This window comes from Platalea leucorodia (assembly GCF_965183815.1).
Source record: "Platalea leucorodia genome assembly, chromosome: 4".
In the NCBI taxonomy this organism is placed as follows: Eukaryota; Metazoa; Chordata; class Aves; order Pelecaniformes; family Threskiornithidae; genus Platalea; species Platalea leucorodia.
Genome location: NC_138826.1, coordinates 27,971,075 through 27,990,743, shown reverse-complemented (window position 1 = coordinate 27,990,743; position 19,669 = coordinate 27,971,075). Strand labels below are relative to the sequence as shown.

At 40.2% G+C, this 19,669-nt stretch overlaps 1 protein-coding gene across 3 annotated transcripts in view; it reads right to left on the bottom strand.

The window, feature by feature from the left end:
- The window catches only part of ZMIZ1 (zinc finger MIZ-type containing 1), a 365,555-nt gene that overhangs the window by 310,589 nt on the left and 35,297 nt on the right, over window positions 1-19,669 (bottom strand). For all 3 annotated transcript variants that reach the window (XM_082308314.1, XM_082308317.1, XM_082308316.1), the window contains exon 2: window positions 2,619-2,767. The gene's annotated coding sequence lies outside the window, so the exon portion shown is untranslated. The remainder of the gene's footprint in view (window positions 1-2,618; window positions 2,768-19,669) is intronic.

Sequence of the window (19,669 nt, the reverse complement as noted above, 5' to 3'; positions counted from 1 at the left end):
TCCAGCCTCTCCTCCCAAAGTTTTTCACCCGGAGGAATACAGTCTGCATGACTGCATTTGATAATACAGACTCTGCTGCTTAAATACCATACATTTGCAGACAGTTAAAGCACGTTTTACGAAGGTACCATAAAGGAGTTTAGCAACATACATCTCCTGGGTGCACAGGTCGCTGCAGCAGCTGGAAAGGGACCCTCTCCAACACGGGGACAGTTTCTCTCTCCTTGTGAGGATGGAAAGGAGCACACAGAGACAAGGTGTTTGGTGCCGGAGCCATTCCCAAACCACGGCTTCGGAGGGATGATCCGTCTGACATGTTGCAACTTAGGAAGCACGAGCAGGGAAAGGAGGGGAGCAAGCAGGCAGGGAATCCCCTCCAAATTTCCAGTGCCGTGCAAGAGGGACAACAGATGTGTCCAGCCAGAGACAAATGGCAGTGGGCTGTGCACAGCCTTTCAGCTGACCCTGTGAACTGAGCAGAAGCACTTGCCTCCGCTGCACATCACTGCATATAAGACGCGTGCTGGGAGGGAGGCAATAACAACAACTGATGCCCATGATCCTGCTAAACAGCTTGCAAAGCTTGTGCTTCCCTCAGCCCCCAACCCAGGGAGTTTGAAGGCATTCAGAAACTGTACAAAAACTCAGCTGGAGCTACGAATCTTAATAGTGGCTTTCTTCCACACCTGCAGCTCAGCCAAGCCTCCCACGTCTCAGCGTGCCCCCAAATTCTGTGTTTCAAAGAAATTTTACAGAGCCTTCACTTGTCTGGGAGAAAACAGGTTCAGAGGCCACAAGGCAGCTTCTCCTTCTGGGCTCCTCCTCCCAGCATGCTGCAGCGTCAGTGGCGGAGGCAAAGCCTGCCTGCCTGCAACAGCACAGGCAGCTGCATTATTTAGTCTGGCACCAAGGAGAAAAGCTATCATCCATTTTTAAGTTAGATTCAGGGAACCAGCTGGGGACCAGCGATTGCCATTTTTGAAGTGCAAGAAGAGGAGCGTAACCAGCCTTCCCATAGTAACAAAGATTAGTGGCCTGGAGTCTGACACTCCTCCTGCATTAAAAGATAGGAGACAAAGCGATAGACAGGTAATTACGTAGAAGGAGCCCTGGGGAAATTGCAAACTCCTTGAGAACCCTTTAGCTGGCCTGTATGTTTCTCCTTGTCTCTGCTTCAGCTGAAGGTCTCCAAGAAACATTTGCCCATTAGATCATTAGCTTTATTGCAGAAGGTAGCCAGGCAGCTGGTAGCAGCCGTTCAATAAAGACTTAGTTTGCCTCTGCACCATCAAGAATAAGATAGAGAACGAGAAAGAGAACATCCCAAGGCACATCACCTGTCTGCAGCTTATCCTTGATAAGTTAGTGTACTTAGTCAATCTGAGGGGTCTGACAAATCTCACTGGGGCAATTTAAGACATTATTGCATCGCACTGTATTCCCAAACCCTTCACAAAGGTTAGCACCACAGAGCAAATCTGGCAGAATAATTTATATCACGCATTGGCCTCCTCAGTTCAGAGCCTAGCAAGTTAGCATAAACCCCTTCTCAGAGCTGGTTTATTAAGTTAAGACATCAACTGTGAACTGGAATGGCTGAGGTACAGACAGAAGATATTGCCTCCACTACAAGGAGCATTAACATCTATCACAAAGATGGAATGGGAAATGACATCTCGGAGCACTGCAGCCAGTTCCTAAGCAAATACAAATCTAAACATTGAGTTTTGGTACTAAAATATATATGCAATTTGTCTAGCAACTGACTTGAGTCTATTCATGCAGCTCAGGATAATCTATGAATCACAGCACTAATTTTTTGTACTTTATATACCCTGACAAATAAATTAAATGTCTTCAAGTGGAAAGGCAGACATGGATTACATGTGGATCACATCACCAGATAACTACAATATTTAATTGCTTAGAAGAATTACAAAAAAGGCACTGCATTTGAACTCTCACCCACCACATTTTACACTTCTGCCCCAAACTAAAAAAAGTCTGGAGAGGTGAAGAATTGCCATCTGTTCCCACTCTTCACAAAACACACCATTCGGGGCTAGAGCTGGGGTTCCAGTTGGTTCCTATCTTATCTGTCAGTGGTACAACCAGCCACGAAACCATGAAGGAACGCAGAGAAAACAATCAGGTTTAAAACAAAAAACAAAACAAAAACAAAACAACAACAACAACAATCTATATTTATCTGACTAGATGTACACGTATGATAATAATAAAAGAAGCACTTTTTGAGACACGATTCTTCAACTTGGCTTCTCCAGATCTAACTCATTGTCTTCTCATCTAAGCTGATATTCAGACAAAGATTTAGTTAATCAGTCTGCAATACAAGAGTTACATAATTTTTTTCTCTGCAAGCATTTAAAATGCATCTCGTCTTCTGGTTTTTCCAAGGGACTGTATCCTGCACATAAAAGCAGAGCGAGAAGCCCACAGAGCTTCTGTTTACATCACCCTGTTAGAAGGGCAATCCACATTAACCAGACGACTTGTCTAAACTCTATGTAGACAAGCTTCTTCTAACATCACCCTCCTTTCCAGAAAGAGCTGAGCAGGCAAGACACCTCGAAAAACAGATAACAATTACCTCTTACCTTTCTGAAGAGGCCGCCGCCAATTAGCACATTCCTGGAGCTTCTAATTCAGGCAAGAAGAAAGGAGAAAAGAGGAAGGAAAAAACAAAAACAAAACAAAACAAAAAAAAGGAGCAGGAAGCCGTTTTCTTCCAGCACAACAGTATTTCCTAAGGGGTGGAAAAAAAGAAGAAGAAAAAAAAAAATATTAGCTTTCATGTTTTTTGAAGAGGCTACAGATTACAACTCCTTGGTAGAGCTACCGTGCCTCTCCTTCAGTTCCAAAATACCAACTTGAGCTGTCCTATATTTTCTCCTTCTGTTGTCACCTTACCAAAACATGTAATATGAAGGTCAAGTCACCTACTATTAAGAAAAACAAAGATGGGTTCATGTCAGAACGGGATAAAGTTCCGTACTAGAACGGGATGCAGTCCCATTCAAAAATATTCTTGAGCACTCATTCCATTAAGTAAATATGCTTCAGCCAAGCTCACACCCACTTCTGTAAAAATTCAAATGAGCCACATTTACTATCAAAATAGTTGGCAAAAGGCAAATTCCAACATGCATACTGAACATACAGGTATATACTGACATTCAAGTGCTTATGTACTCTTCCCTGCAAGGATCATACCTAGAATTATGAGACACATGCAACTAATCATAACTTCTATTTCTTTTCAAGATAACTACTCTTTTTTCTTAAGACAATCTATTTTCTTAAGACAACCTATTCCAGCTATATTGAATCTTTCAGTAACAATAAGAGAAAAAAATACTAAGTGTCAGAATGAAGGGAAAGGGAACCAAAAAGCCTTTTTGTGACTAAAGATACCATTTAGAAATCCAGCTTCACTCCCATAAAACCATAATCCCTCACCTCAGACCATATCTCTCTCTGCCCTACTCCTAACATGAATTCAAAGAGACTTACAGACACCCAGATTTAATGGGCCCCTCCCTACCTCCAGTACCTGCCTCTGATGAAAGGCAGGAAAATCAAGTGGAAAATTATTTTGAAGGGTGCATGCAAGACATTAACATATTTGAGGAAATGGCAATCAAGGTTTTCCACGGGGAATGAGCAAAGGGAAACACGTCCAGTCTGTTCTCCGTCACATTTTGTTGGCTTATACGCAGACAGAAAACTCTACCCTTTTCTGTCCCATGGAAAATCTGAATGCAAGTTCTCAAAATAAGGAAAAAAGTCTATGCTACCTTACATTTCCACACACACCTCTATCATCCCTCAAAAAGATAATTACCCCATCTGTTAACAGCATGCAACTGCATATGGATCCTAGTCTCCCGAAAGAGATTTTATACAAGGGGCCCCAACAGATAGGAAACAACATAAAAGGCAGCACTCTCATCACAGCATCTCCCTCAAAGCCAACCACGTCTGTCCAATTCTAAATGGCCACAGTTCCTGCATTTCTCTAGGGGACAAAAGCTCTCTTCTTCTCTCCTCCTGTCAGCAAGACTTAAAGCTGCAAGAATAATTCTGTCCAGATTCCCCTCTAGATAGGCAATGATTTAAAGAATTCATGAAGTAACAGTGGCAGTGTAAATAAACAATGAAAAACTAAATAAAGATCACAGAAGACAACACACAGAAAATGTGCACTAAGGAGAGAAAGAACAAGATCAGTGATTCAAAACCTCTTCTGCCTTGTTACGTTCACCCATAAACAGGCCTAACAATAATGTGACAACGCAAAAGAATGGATCCTGACACAAAAATGTACTGACACAAAACCATACCTGCTCCAAAACCTGCCTCCCCAACATGTTCCCTAAAGGCAAACCTTCCCACGCTGTTTAATTCCACTTTCTCGATGGCTTACACCCCTCGGTCCATTTCTGCTTTCTGTCAGATTTCAGCCCTCTTGTACCAATTGATGCAAAGCAACTTAAGCCAACACCTGGAGTACTCAAATTGTTATACTTTTTAAAAAGAGGGAAACGGTGCTACAGCCCTCATTGTGGGGGTGTGAGAAGAAGTGACCCTCAGTGAATTGCTCCTGACATGCGTACATCCTGAGGCTATGTGCTAATCAATACTTACTGAGCAGCTCCGCACAAACCAGGTTGCGAAATACAAGGAAAAAAAAAATTTTATCCCCCTCTCAACCACACACTAGTTTTGTATCGCTAAATCAAATGCCTCATTTGCTTTTCTTTTTCATTATTAAATCAAAAGGATGCTTTAGACAGCATTTTTCTCCCTGCTAAGAGAAAGCCCCCCACATATGTCAGATGAAGTCTGTTAAGAATTGATATACTGGTTACGTTTCAAGTGCTTAAAAATTTTACACTTTCATCCTCTGGTAGGAGAAATAATTTAAAGTAGACTTACAAGATCTGGAGGAAGCATATTTTTAATCAAACATAAAATCAAGAGGTGGCAAAAAAGAAGGCTAAGTACAAAAAACCTAAAGTTTATTAACATTCTCAGGGAGACAGAAATCTGCCATAAGTACCACTTAGGGATGTAGCTTTGACTCAACATCACTTGCCCCAAAGAAAGTGAGATTGCTCCGTTCTCAAATCCTCAGGCAAGAAAAAAATAAAATAAAATAAAATGAACTGAAATAATGCATTATCCAAAAGTCAAATTCTAAGTGGAGAAACCTAGTAAAAAAGACTTGAGTATATTTCTGGCAGGGCCAGAGATAATTTGTATAAGAAAAATGTCAAAATGTTTTGGGTATACAGCCACTACAGGAAGGAAACAAACAGAAAACTGGGAAACACTGTATCGAAACCCAACAAATCGTTGACATCAACAGTAGATAAATGAAGAGGCATATGTTAAGACAAACACCCTCAGATGGTGTGTGAGTCAACTTCTACAGTGGATTTAGCAGAGTTGCTTTCCTATATCAACCTTAATAAAAATAATCCTCGATTCCACCAGCTAGAGCTGGGTTTTCATCATATCTCGCACTATGCACACTGATTCTGGACAGTACCTGAGCTGACAACTGAAACCTGGACCAGGGATTCTGAAATGTGATCTTGACTAAAAATTAATCCTTCTTTCTGGAGGATCAGTGCCAGATTTACTCCTCCAGCTGCACAATGAAAATACAGTGTTTTTTCCAAGTGTTACCCAAATCTAACCCACTTCCCACAGTTAAATGCAAAGATTCTGCATGACATTTGCTAGGATCTAGTTCATAATTTAATTGATCCAGAGACTTTTTAAGTTCAGAAAATAAAGAGTTTTGGGAACGTAACTCCCCTCACTTCCAGTCTGCGCCACACGACTGGCAAAGAGCTTGCTCGCCTTCTGTCTGACCCTCGCCACGAGCCCCCATCAGCACTTTGGGGAACTCCTCTGTTAAAGGGAGCCTCCGTTATACACAGCTAACCTGGAAGATTTTCTAGTTTATTGGATTTTCTAGGTCTATGATGTTTATTACTTCCATTACAACAAGAACTAGAGAAAGGAATTAGATCAGAGCACTGCTGTATGTAACAGCCCCCTCCCCAAACCGTGTTCACAACATAACGCAAAGCAGGTTTAAGGGAGGGGGAAGTACATCATTACCACCTCACATGATTTACAGGGGCAAAAAAAAAAAAAAAAAAAAAAGGTGTTCTCAAGGTTCTTCAATCTACGTTTAACAAATAGCTACTTTTCTTCCGGTAAATTACAAGCACACTCAGTGTGCACTAATATAAATGGGTCAAGTTTATATCACAGCAAAGAGATTTTTTTCTTCCTGTTTATTTTTCAACCTCTTCATCTAGGAGATGTAATAAAAATAACTATTTCATGAATATCTATTGAGGGAAGAAGCAATCTCAATTTCTCATTGTAACACACAAACAAGCAAGTTAAGAAGATAAAAATATCCACTCTTAACCACCATGATGAAACAGAAAAAAAAAGACCTTTTTCCAGATACATTCTTGTACAACTTGTAGTTAAGATGTTTCTTAGAACAACACCCTAAGTCTCTCTCACATACCTTACTAAAATATATTAGTCTGTACTCTCTCTGCCACTAGTGCAAGTGGCACCTCCCAGGTATTTTGGGCACCCTCCCTTAACTCCCAGGGCAGGACTCTAAACCCCATGTTTTGAAGCCAGGATCCTGATCTCCCCCTGCAGCAGGTTCCTTCTCCTATCTAATGTCTACAGTTTGGACAGAGTCAGTATGAAATGAAACCTGCATATAACATAGCGCTTACCTACAGCGACATAAAGAGAACAAGCTAGAAATTAACAAATTTGCATTTAATTTAGTATGAATTAAAAGCATACCCCTATTATTCATGTATATGTGCATGTGTGCAAGTGTATATGTGTCTGTATACACAGAATAGGGTAAGCACTTCCACCGCAAACACCTGTACTGGAGATATTTGTGAAGAAACAAGCTTCTTCAAACAGAAATACTATTTTCCCAGAACTGCATCTGCACAAAGACAGGAAGCTCTTCTCAAGTATCTGTTACAAATAGCCAAGAAAAAGTTATCAAAATAGTGTCGCAGAAGCGCAGACAAAGGATAAAAGCATGGTACGAGTGAATCAAAACATAGATCTCCTAAATAAATTTTCCTTTGATTTGCCCAGGTCTTCGCAAACTCATGGGATCTACCCATCAACTGATGTCTAAATACGAGACTCTGCACTTTACTTATATGAAATATAGTTCCTAAACAAGAAGTATAATTTTTATTAATTTGAACCACCTTTATTCAAATGCCAAACATATTATATTCCTATATCTTTATTTAGAGGTGTTTATGCAATTCTTCTCTGCAGCTTAAACGTCATACCTATCTGTATTTCCCCATCTGCTTTCTTTGGATCCTGAAAAAAGCTCTTCCCAAAATGACATTTGTCCATGTGAAAAATCTAAGTTTACAGAAGCACTATTTATATGCATGCATTTAGATAACATGCTTATTAAGCAACCAACCTATGCATGACTTTTACTTACCAGTCTAACTGCAACAACCACCAATGATGGAAAAAAAAAAAAAAAAAAAAAAGATTTAATTTTCTCTTAGACACCAAAAAAAGGTACATACCTAGCACAAGTAAGATTTTTATACTCCATATTTTATATGCAAAGGACTAAACCCAGTGCACCCAAGCACAATGGAAGATGTTCATCACTTTAAAAATGTGGTCCCTTCCAAGAAATGGGGGGGGGGGGGGGGAAGAGGGGAGGGAGGGAAGAAGTATTTTTCAAAACATTTATTTCTGCCTTTTAAGCTAGATCTAGAAGGAAGCAATTCTTTCTTTAAAAGCCACGCTCCTCAACCTTCCCCAAGTGACTTAGGTGACAGGATGCTGATAAACCAGCTAAAATAACAGTGCTGTTGTGAGACTCAGGACCTAAGACGTAAAGGACAGGAAAGTCAGGCGCATGGCCATGTCCTGGAGAGCAGCATCCTCCTGGGGCTCCCTGCCAGGGTGGCAGCGTGGGCTCCTGCATGCCACTATCGGTGGGCCACACGCTGACATGACTACAGATAACTTCTTACCCAGCTCGGCCACCGCTCCCTGCAGGGCAAGAGCGGGCACCTGGCTCTACACAACAGCCCAAAGGATACAGAGGGTGGGGAGGGGGCATGCAGAAACATTTGTTTTGCAAGATCTATCTCCATCTTACAAACCTGATTTCACATTTTTCTGTCTTATTCTTAATTAAAAAGAGGATACACTTCATGTTGGAAATCTGTATTTTTTGAAGCTTGAATCATTTAGCCTATTAAACCCAAGCCTGTAATATGGATATTATTTCTTAAAAACATACAGTAAATGCATTAAATTATTGATAGTCATTAAACAGGAAAAAAAATTTAAACAGCTCTCAGCTTTTATCAATCATTAATGCAGTTTCCACTTGCACATCTCACTGGGTTGCTATCACATAGCGCAGAGCAAAGAGTACAAATCCTCAAGGCATGAATTCATTTTCTCTTGACGCAGAGTAAAAATATTCTTGGCAGCAGGAGAGAGGCTAAAACATGAAGCAGAATGGTTGAAAGGAGGCTTCTGTCTTTGGCAGTAAACAGGTAGCAATAGAAGGGAGCGGCAATTTTAGGGATCAAGGCCCATCCACTTCCCCTCTTCTCCTGTAAGGGCCAGTAACAACATCATCAATCACCTCCAACACCCAGCAGCCTAAAGCAGTTACGGCCACCCTGAAAGCATTTACAAATTTGATCTCTATTTGAAATATATGTTAATTCAATGGCATACAGGGAAAAAAAGGAGCATTGAGGTCAATAGTAAAGCATCCAGCAACTTTCAGCAAGATGAAGATTTCACCCCAAGCTGCTCACCAGCTAGCGAGCCAGTAAAACAGATAATGTGCAGAAAAACCCAACTGTCACCAAACTGACAGCCTCAGCTCAGAAAAATGACGGAGACTGAGATAGTCTCTTGAAGCTATTGTGAACCTTTACTGGGGCAAGTTATGACTAGACCTAATGTTTTTATCAGCTCTGAATGACTCTTGTCAATATGGGGAATCTGGAGACAGATGCCAATTGGTGGCACCTTGCCTGGCTGTGATATGCCGGCTACCAGTGAAGGGAAGTAAAATCCCATTTTTTGTCCATTTTATGCACAGACTGAAGACCCGTCCTACAAAGCTGTTCCCTCAACTTTCATCCCCTGCAATTTTATTGAAATTCACTGGTTTAAAATGAAGCAAAGAGGGAACACAATCTTCAGTGACAAGCCAGGTATGACTGCAGCATGCAAGGACCTAGCTGACGTACCTCTAAAGCAGCTACTGTAGGTGAGCCATAGCCATAAGAACATCAACATGAAACACACAGAAACATACAGAAACACCAGCTCTGGCTAGCTACTCTGCAAGTGAAACCTTAGCCCTGCAGCAGCCCTGCTACTGGAACCCAAATTAATTTGTTTTAAACTACCTTGCATCTGTTTAAATGAGCTGTAATAGCAGCTCTGGAGCACGGTGCAGACACATCCAAAGCTAAACACGATGCCGAGGACTGCTCGAGAGACGCATGCCCACACCCAGAGCCCACTTAGAAAGTACTAGCAGGAAAAACTCCTCAACCAGAGCGTTCCACTCCCCATGATGGCATAAATTCCTTCAAAGAACATTTCTGTTCCTGCAGAAAAAAAATGAATGTTAAAGATTTAGAAAAAAAAGTACAGAAAGAATCTTTGTCTGCTCCCAAAATCTAAACCCTGTGAAGGTTTTTTTTTTTTCCTGAAAATGATTCAAGAATGCACTGAGCCGAGCAACTAGATAATGCCAAATGTTGATACCAAAGTAGCCAGGAAAAGCTGCTGTCACTGGAAAACATTTTCTAGCGTGATTGTTTACAGACAACTATGTTATAAAATACAAAGATATTTATTTCCAACCATCATTAGCACAAATCTACATCATGTAAAAAAAAAATTCATTTAGGAACATGCTTATGTCTCATTATACTGAGTCCCAAGGAAGGTAATACAGTATTTAAAGTAATAATACAAAAGCTATTACATCACTGAATTGATTTCATGATAAATCAACAAACTAAAGTAATTCACAATCAATTTCAGTATAATATTAATCCTTGTCTCTATACAGAACTGTAAGGGTAATAGTCCATATTATTAACGTAACATGCAACCACTACCAGCTTTCGCACTGGTCCAGGAACCAGCATCAACCCCAGAGAGAAGATACTTGCCTGTCCTTCAGGCTGTAAGCAGTGTACCTCTGCACTAACTAACTGCGAAGATAAGGGGAATGGAAATCAGGGCACTGACATGAGGCACTTGGAGCAGCTCCACAGCTGCCTGCATGAAGCCGCTGCCACAGCTGAACAAACCACAGGCTGAGCAGCCAGCTATGCCAGGGCTGACATCCCCCCTCCACCGCCATCGGCCTCTGAGGCGAGGCAAGGGAAAGGGTCTGCTTGGATTTGTGCTCTTCATTCCTCAAGATACATGTATGGAAAGTCCATGGAGTTCTGACACTGGTTTTAAGCACCTCCTTGCAGAATATGTTGGAAGTGATTTTTTTGGTTTTTTTGGTCCAAAAGTATTGATTACTTGTAACACATCCTTCTTGCCAAACTTTTTTTTTTTAAAGTAGTTAATCCGTTTTTTCTTTAAACCGCCCAAGTTCACATCTCTTCCCCACCCCCCACCAAGAACGCACATTTCAAGAAGATACAATTGCTATTAAATTTTGCCTATCCTGTAAAGCACATTAGCTTTCCAACAAATTATCTGGAATGTTTATTTTGACACCACAATCTGAACCTCTAGCTAAAAGATGCGTCGGGAGTGTACAAGTCCCTAGCATTTCCCCTTCCTAATCAAAAGCAAGGCTTCTATGAGAAGACATAAGCAAAGCCTGCAAAACAAACTTTCTCAGATCGCCAAATACAAGTCTCATTACAACTGCAGCTAAGTCTAATGGAAAGCAACTCTGAACTAATAGTTAAAGCCTTTCAAATTCTCATCAGTGTTTGTAAGGGATATATTATCAGGGAAGAGAGATGCATCTTCTAGTACAGCATTGCACGTTTAACTGAGTTATCACAGATTCACACTTGAGGCTTAACTATTTGACTTGTATTAGTTTCAGAGACAGGACCTTTCTGTATCGGATGTTTGGGTCTTAGACAGCAGTATCTGTGCATCCACACCACCTGCCCCCCCTTTATTTTTTATAAACTGATTCCATGATAAAAGTCACTTAAAATAACAAAGCCAAACGACTGTCAAACCACCACTAATATGAGCTTTCAAACAGGTTTCCATTTCATAAATCATTTTGGTGATCTAGTTTCGCACCACCCCAGGGGAAGTTACATGCACAACAGAAAAAATTCATTATCAATATGCAGAGATCATTTGGCAACAATATCACTACTAGTGAAGACTTGTGCAGTGGCACTATGGTTTCAATGCATTGCATATGCAGCACAGAAGAGCTGTTTAAAACCAATGGATTAGCTCTAGATTTGCAAAATCATCAAAAGGCAACCAGTTCTGCTTCAGGTGCTCAGTCATCCACTTCCCCCTGAACCAGCGCATGGTGGGCGTGAGGAAGAGAATAGAGCATTAGCGGTGGGTACTAACTTGCTTCTTTTGCTAGGAAAGTAATTTCAATCATTTTCAGAAGATTTGCTAATGATCCCAAGGGTCTAGCAAGTTCAGAGACCTCAAATGGAAGACTTCATTCATCTATTAGTTGAAACTTGTTCATGCACCATGTTCAAAGACAGTGCTAAGAACATCGTTATTATCTTCTACACTACATATGTGTTTCCAGGTATTTATTGTATTACTGCTTCATATTATTTTGTAATAATAACCTACATTTTAACTACTTAGATATTTTCTTTGCATCTTAAAAAAATGAATTCTCTTGTTCTGTTCACCAGTTTTGATGTTTGTTTCCTTTGTGATTGGCTTCTGCTATCAGTGGTCAATGCCTGAGACTCTGAATGTTAGTCTCCCAGAGGAGGAATAAAAATCAGTGAAACATAATCTGGGTGGGCATATATATTTGGCTGTATTTCCCACCTCTAGCACATTTGCTTGTCCTGAAGCTCGGATGGTCACAAATAGCTCTTAATCAATACCTTTCCTCTGGAAATTCATCCAAGAGCAAATTTCTCATTACAAGAAATTCAGCCTCAGGAATTTCAGCAGAAACCAAAGCAGAGGGGAAACTGACTGTCTCCAAAGGACCCTTTACAAGGATCATCTCCTGAATGAAACTCTTATTAATGACAATTCTGCTACTGCTGACACAAAAGTATAGCTGCACTATGTGGATGCCTGATACAATACAATGCAATTCATGACTTACAGTATATACTCCCTCCCTCCAAGTTCAGAGGCTTTTCCACAGCTCTATTTCCCATGTGAATTATTTCCTCCTCTAATCAAAGAATTTGAAATACTTTAAAATAGAATAGGAATAAGTTGAGTGAGAAGTATTTAGTAACTGGTTATCTGAAGTTATCAATTAAAACAAGTATTTTCACAATAATTACAGCTATAGCTAATGTGAAACATAGAACTAGGATTCCAGTAAGAAGACTTCAGCTGACCTTTTTCTGTGAACAATAACCAAAACTGCAGTAGTAGAGAGAGGAAATTCAGGATCAAGGACAGAAACAGGTAACCAACAGAGCAGTCAGACCCCGAAGTGCATAACAGGTAACCAACCATCTTTCAGCCAGAGGCTCCAAGTCTGTAAATAGCACCACGGCAGGAATCGCTTGACTTTCCTAGGCTTTGTACAAGACAATTAGCAGAAACAAGGCTTACGTGGCTGATCCTGCATCTCCCATTTGGCTCATCCTTACCTTCACACGTCGGCAGTAATGTCTTACAAATATCAGCCGGAGTTTGTACTCTTAAGTATTCCAGTTAACGCAGACCGGAACAACTGCACTTCTCCGAAACTTGCATACAAAATCCTTGGCTATTTTCTACGGTATCACCTGCTCCCTGCTCCCCGCTCCCCCAGCCAGCATCCCGACGTACCTGTCACACACCCCACGCTACTGCAAAGGTCTCGAGCAGGTGGGGCAGGGACAGTTGATGGTTTTGTCACCAACATCTGAGAGACCAGTTCAGAATACACAATTCAAAAGCTGCCTTTGCTACAGGTGCTCCATTTATGCTGTCTGTGTAATCAGGAGTTGAATCAGTGGTAGAGAGTTTTTAGATAGAAAGATGTGGGAAAATTTTTCGACACTACCTATGTGATTTAGAAGGCCAGATCTCACTGTGTCTAAATCATTTAGATATATCAAAAAGCTACTCCTGGCCTTTTGTTGTTATTCTATTAGATGTAACTACAAACTATTACCCTAAAAATTATGCACAAATGTCACTTGTCAATAGTACTTTAAGAAGAAGAAAAAAGGTGCAATTTTTGCCAGTTGGACTGTGAGAGAATTTCCCATCATGCTGTGGCATGTATGCAAAGCTTCCCAGCAGCTTGTTCCACGACAATGGATTTGCAAAGCAAGAACGGAGGGGATTATTTGATTCAGCATCTACTCAAATGGCCAATTCCTTCAGCAATCAATACTAATCAACAAGCTAAAGCCTTGTAAGAAAAATCAGACAGCATTTGAATCCTTCCTGCTGTGGCAAGCAGGGCTCCGAGGCCTTATGGTCCAACATAGACACCTTAGATACTGCAATTCTGGAAAATCAATTTCACCCGGGATTTAAAACACATCCTATGCTTCCTTCCAAATGCCAAAACAGAACACTCACTTTTTCAATGAAATTCTGAGAAGAAAAATACATACAAAAAACTTGGGTCTAATATCATCTATTTGCTACTTCACACTTCAGCTGTGCAGAAGAGACCTTAACAGGAACGTGGGGGACAGGGATTAAAATAACAGCAATGCATTTTAGAGCAAAACAGAGGCCATCCTCACATGCACAACTTTTGCATTAATAACATCAGAAATTTTACTTTTTCCTATTATTCCTATCTTTCAGGGTGAGTTCAGGGATTCTTAAGAAACATGAATTACATTGCTCTGACAGCATACATGAGGAAAGCGAAGTGTCAAAACTTTAACAACAACTTAGGAAAAAGAATATCTTTGGGTTCCTTCGGAAAAAATAAACAAACAAAATAACCCCCACAAAAGAGATTTAGGTTAGGTTTTTAAATGTCCCTTTTGCTCAGTCAAAGCCCATGTCTCACGCACTTTTACTTCCTTTGGTATCATACTAAAACAGAAACCTTCACAGCATCAAGCAGACCAGAGGGCCTTTGTCATCCATTAAGACCCCACGTTCGAGTTGTGTTTTAACAACCCTGTGAGCCCTTTCTCGTGTGTCTTTAAGAAGCAGAAAGTACACAAACCTGTTTTCCCCTCCGTTATATGGTCACTCCAAATCCCATTGCAATTACTAAGTAATTCTTGGCATAGCTGCATGAGAGTGACCAAACCCACATTGAAAGAGAATAAATTGGCAGGCGAGGCGTGTTGACTAGGTGGAGGGGGAGAGCTGGGAACACAGTGTTTCCAGGAGTGCCACACACTTTGATGATAGGGTAGAAACGGGACGATGCAATGATCCGGTGGAACAGAAAGGCTTGTCTGTGTTTGTCAGGGGACAGCTCGTTTGGATAACAGGAAGCATGATGACTCCATGCTGCGTGAATAGCCAGATTCAGAAGGAAGAGTACTAGGGTTTGGGATTCCTAGAAAACAGCTGAAGGAAAAGGGTGATCTGTAAATGTGGACTGTTCTGCAGCGGTTAAGTCTGGCAATGAGCAACAGTTGGGCAAATCTGAAACAAAAATATCAGCTTTCACAGAAACTCACTTGCAGACCCGGCAAAGACACTGACAAAACCAGGATTTTGTATTTTAAATAAAGCCTAAGAACAATTCAGACATATAGTTAAGCTGCTGTGAAAAATATATGACCAGACATTAAATCCTCTATGCTGAGCCACTGCTAATCTGCTAGCACACCCAATGCTCAGTTCTGTGCCCTACTCTTCATCCGCCAAAACATACAGAAATCATTCCCAGCAGACAGGTCATTTCTTCCACAGCCCTTTTAAGTCTGCAGACGAGTGAAAATAAACGTGTATACATTTTTAGATATATCCATGTTTTTAAAAGTTTAATGCATAGCTATACTTTGTACCTATTTACCTGCACTTTCCATACACGTTCACACTTGTTTATGCAGAATAAAAGCTCAACATTTTAGAAACAACCAAGTTACAGTTTTTGCACTAGGCAATGATGATTAAAACCTGAATATTTCATAGTGGTGAATCACACTGCCAAGTCTCTAGGGATCAGAGCAATTTGAATTGGCATAAACGAGTGTTTCCCAATCTTCTGCTGCTTCTGTAACGAGTTGTGTTCCAGCCCTGCCAATCATTTCTCGGAAGGCAGACCCAACTCTCCATCTTTTTAGCTATATTCACTGCTCATGAGTGCTGGGAAGGCTGTGCTTGCTTCCACATGTGCAACTGCTGCTGTCTCACAACAGCAGCCCATCTGCACTTTGGACCTTTCGCCAAAGCTGTCCACACGCTTCCTCAGCGCTTTCCTGTCCCAGGTCTGCGCAGAGCCAAGGGAGGGAGAAGCCTCAATTTGACAGAGCCCATTCTCCCGTCAGCTTTTATCTTCCCAAATCACCAAATAAAATAATTTCTAGATCAGCAAAGATGGAAAAAGAACACAAACAAAGCAGTTTCAATCCCTGTACCCGCATTTAAACTGGCTGCCCTCTAGACCCAGACTGCAAGCCTTTTCATGCTAGCAACTCTGGAAGCCTTCTGATCTCAAATGTTAACACATTCCCCCACTGATACAAGTTTAACCTCAAGAGAGGAGAGGAAACAAGCTGCTACGCACAGATTAGAGCTGATGAGCAGTAGGTAATGACTGGAGCTGTATCAAATCGCAGTTACAACAACTACTTTTTCTCTCCCCCACCCCCCTTTTTTTTTTTTTGAAGGTACGTATGTGTTCACACACTGAAATTTCCTTTTGAGCTTACTGTGCAAATACCTGAACTTCAACCAAAACTCTACCAAAAAAGCACTTGTAGGGACTTGCCTGAATGGCACGAGAACCTTCTGGCAAACGTGGGCATAGTTTTGCTTGGAGGGTTCAAACAAGGACACTTGCAGATAACTAAAAGGAATAGGAAGTTAAACTGTAGACTACCAAACTCAGAAAATTTTTTTCTTCCAAAAATTGACATGACATTGCTAACCTGCTGTATGGTGATGTACTAATTCTACAGTTAATGAAGACATTAAAAATGTTGTTTCTACATGAGCTAACAGAGCCAAGACAAATTTTGCTGATACCTAGCGTTAACTTTTTTTTTTTTTTTTTTTTTTTAAATCTCCCACAGGTCCTCAGCCTCTAATTCTAGCAGAACATTTTTACTTCTACCTTAAATGACTTTATTTAGAAGAGTATTAAAATTGCTGACAAGACACACGGCTTCTAGCTGGCATTCTCACTCCTATTACCATCAGTGGATTTGCATTATCAGATTGTTGTTATTTTTTTTGTGTTTTAGCTTTGTATTTCACCATTTCTTAAGGACCCCTAGCACAAAACCCAAGGTTCAAAGACTCTAGGCCAAAGAGCCCAAATAGTGATGAAAAGCACGGAAGTGTATTGATTTAATAAGATGTAACAGGTGTCCTCACATTATGAATACAGTGATTCCGAGTGTATGCACATCCCAGTATGTTGGCTCCATTGGTTGCAATTAGAAAAAAAGAAAAAAATAAGGCTTTTCACTCATTCTACCACCAATGTCAGTCTGTAAAATCACTGTATTGAGTAGAGGAGTTATCAGCAATTTTAGTTTTGTTCGTGTACACAGAAATGAGAAAGGGGAACTTGCAATGGAAATTGCTAGAGGTAATAACCTAGCAAAAGAAAGTCAACAGCATGTTTCCTTTATGTCAGCTCCCAGCACCCCAAATGCTAACAGCTGGCCATTAATCCATCAGTCTTGAGGCCTCATAAGCTACCTCTACTCCGTGTGACTCTAGCTGCGCAAACAGAGAGTAAGCATTGGTCTCTCAAAGAAGGATCCACTCCTCTAAAACTGTTTTCAAGCCCCCAGGAGCAGTTGGTCTTTCTCCAGCCCTTTTTATTACTAATATTATTTTTAAGTCAGATATAGGATGGACTATTTTCTTGATCAAATTTTCAGAAGTTGAAACTTCAGCAACACTCTGGGAAAAAGCCTGAAACGCCGAAACAGATCAAAACCACACAGAACTTGTATCCAGCAGAGCTCTGTCGTCCGTTTCCTGACGGCTTCTATCTATCCAACAAATTACAACTAATTAAGTCTTTTGCAAGGAAAGTTTTTGTTTACAGCGATGCTGAAGAAAAAAAGAAGAGCTAAGAGGCATTACTCCAAACGTATTAAAGTAATTAGTCCATCCACAAACACCACTGCAAATTGCCTTGGGTTTCTCCAAAGGACTTTAGTTTTGTTATTGTATGTAATTATAGTAATCAAGAGTTCCTAACCAGGTTCTGCAAACATTAGGTTGGTTAAAATAGAGAAGACTTAAGGAATTGTATTCTTTCTTACAACTTCTAGGTCCTTCTTTTCCATTTCATGCTCAAAATACAAAAGCAGATTTTGCAGTCATTCTTTTTAAAATAAATTAAAAAAAAAATCAGTAGGTCAGCTGTTTATTCTAAGATGTTTAGAAAAGATGTTAAAAGCCTCATATATGCCAAAGAAAAACCAAGCACACAACACAGCATCTTAGTGCAAGAACGCTAAAGCCAAAGCAGAGCTTCTATATGGAAGCTAAAATTCATAGCCACACATCCAGAAGGTGAGCAAAGTAAGCTTTGCTCACCAGCCAGAAGGTAACTAGACTAGCAACCCTAAAAAATTAATTTCAGAATATATAATATTGAAAATGTGACTCTAGTAATAAATAAGTACTTGGAACCTTAATCATACTTTCCCAATACTAATCTCTCCTCACCGTTAATCTAAAGCATTTTGCTTTCAAATGATGAAGACCTTACGTTCCTGAGAAAAACCTTAATTAAAAATACAGTTTAACACCTGATGATGTAAACAAGCTTTATTTTCCTTGCAAGAAAACTCTGTTGACATTGTTGAATACACAGGCACTTACATTTGCACATCAGATCACAAGCAAAATCCCTGCTGTACTGGAGTCAATCACATTTTTGGCATTGACTTCACTAGAACCCAGATTGCAAGTGTTGGCTGCATCAGATTGATAGTTTTCAGAGACTGTTTTTTTTCTTATACCATTCTTTTAAAGCACAAGTGAGATGCCCTGACATTCACGGCTTTAAGAGAAAACACAAACTGTTAATTTTAACACAGTGAAAATGTTAATCTAACGGTCAAATGGTCAAATCGGAAAATACTTTTTGAAAAGTCTCATCATGATTACATGTGAATTACCATTGATGAAAGCAGGTCACATCATAATATTATAAAGGCCTTAATTCACAGTACTTCACAACCTATCAAGCGACTGCATTTTTTTTTTTTTTTTTTTTTTTTTTTTTTTTTTTTAAGATATTTCAATTGAAAGAGAGGCACAGGAAAGAAGCAGATACCTACTCATCATGACTTGCAATAGCCACCCCAGAAGTCAGTAGCAGACCCAAGCACATACCTTATTGTCCTGCCTACACTGCTTCCCTTCATATTGCACTCATCTGTGCAATGTTAATGGCATAATACATATGAATGGCTCTGTCAAAATCCAGTGCTACATTTTATATTCTCCCAGACAGAATGTAATAATCTCTTGGATGTAAATACTGCGTTTTGATGCACATAACCCATGACTCAGGTAACCTCCACTGCTTTTCAGATTTTCCTGAAAGTAGATTCTCAGATAATCATAACTGAATCAGGGCTAGGGAGAAGGGCAGCAAACAGTAGCAGTACATCTTGCAGAAGCAAGAGGGGTGCTCTCGGGTAAAACTCCTTTTGTATTACCTGCGTGTTCCCTGCACTCTGTTTAATATGGGCATTCGTCCCTAGCCTACATTCAAGAAAGCATTGTAATATATTCAAGAATATACTTTTCAAAAGACTTTTTAAGCCCTCCCAGAAACTTCTACAAATGCTGTGTTATAGCACTTTAGCACCAGTAAACAGGTTGTGGGTCCCAAAGAAAAGCTAGCTTATTTAAACAGAAGGACTACATATGATTTCTGATGATTCTGGATAAAGAATCCAGGAAAGTGTTCTGCCACAATGGGATTCCCTGAAATTAACGGACAGCTGCAGAATTAAGCACTCACTGAAATGCTTTGCTGGGTGGAACAATAGCTAAAGAATTATATATATTAAATTAAAAAACAACAAACAAACAAACCCCCACACTGTCAGTCTTTTTCACTATGAGTAGCATTTGTAAGTAGACCAACAGACTCCAATTCTTGACATTCTGCCAGATAGCTTTTGCAGTATGTTTCTCTCCTAAAAAGTTATCTCTGAAGGTTAAAACAAGCTTGACAATAGTCAGATGGCATTTATCTGCACAACAAACTCAG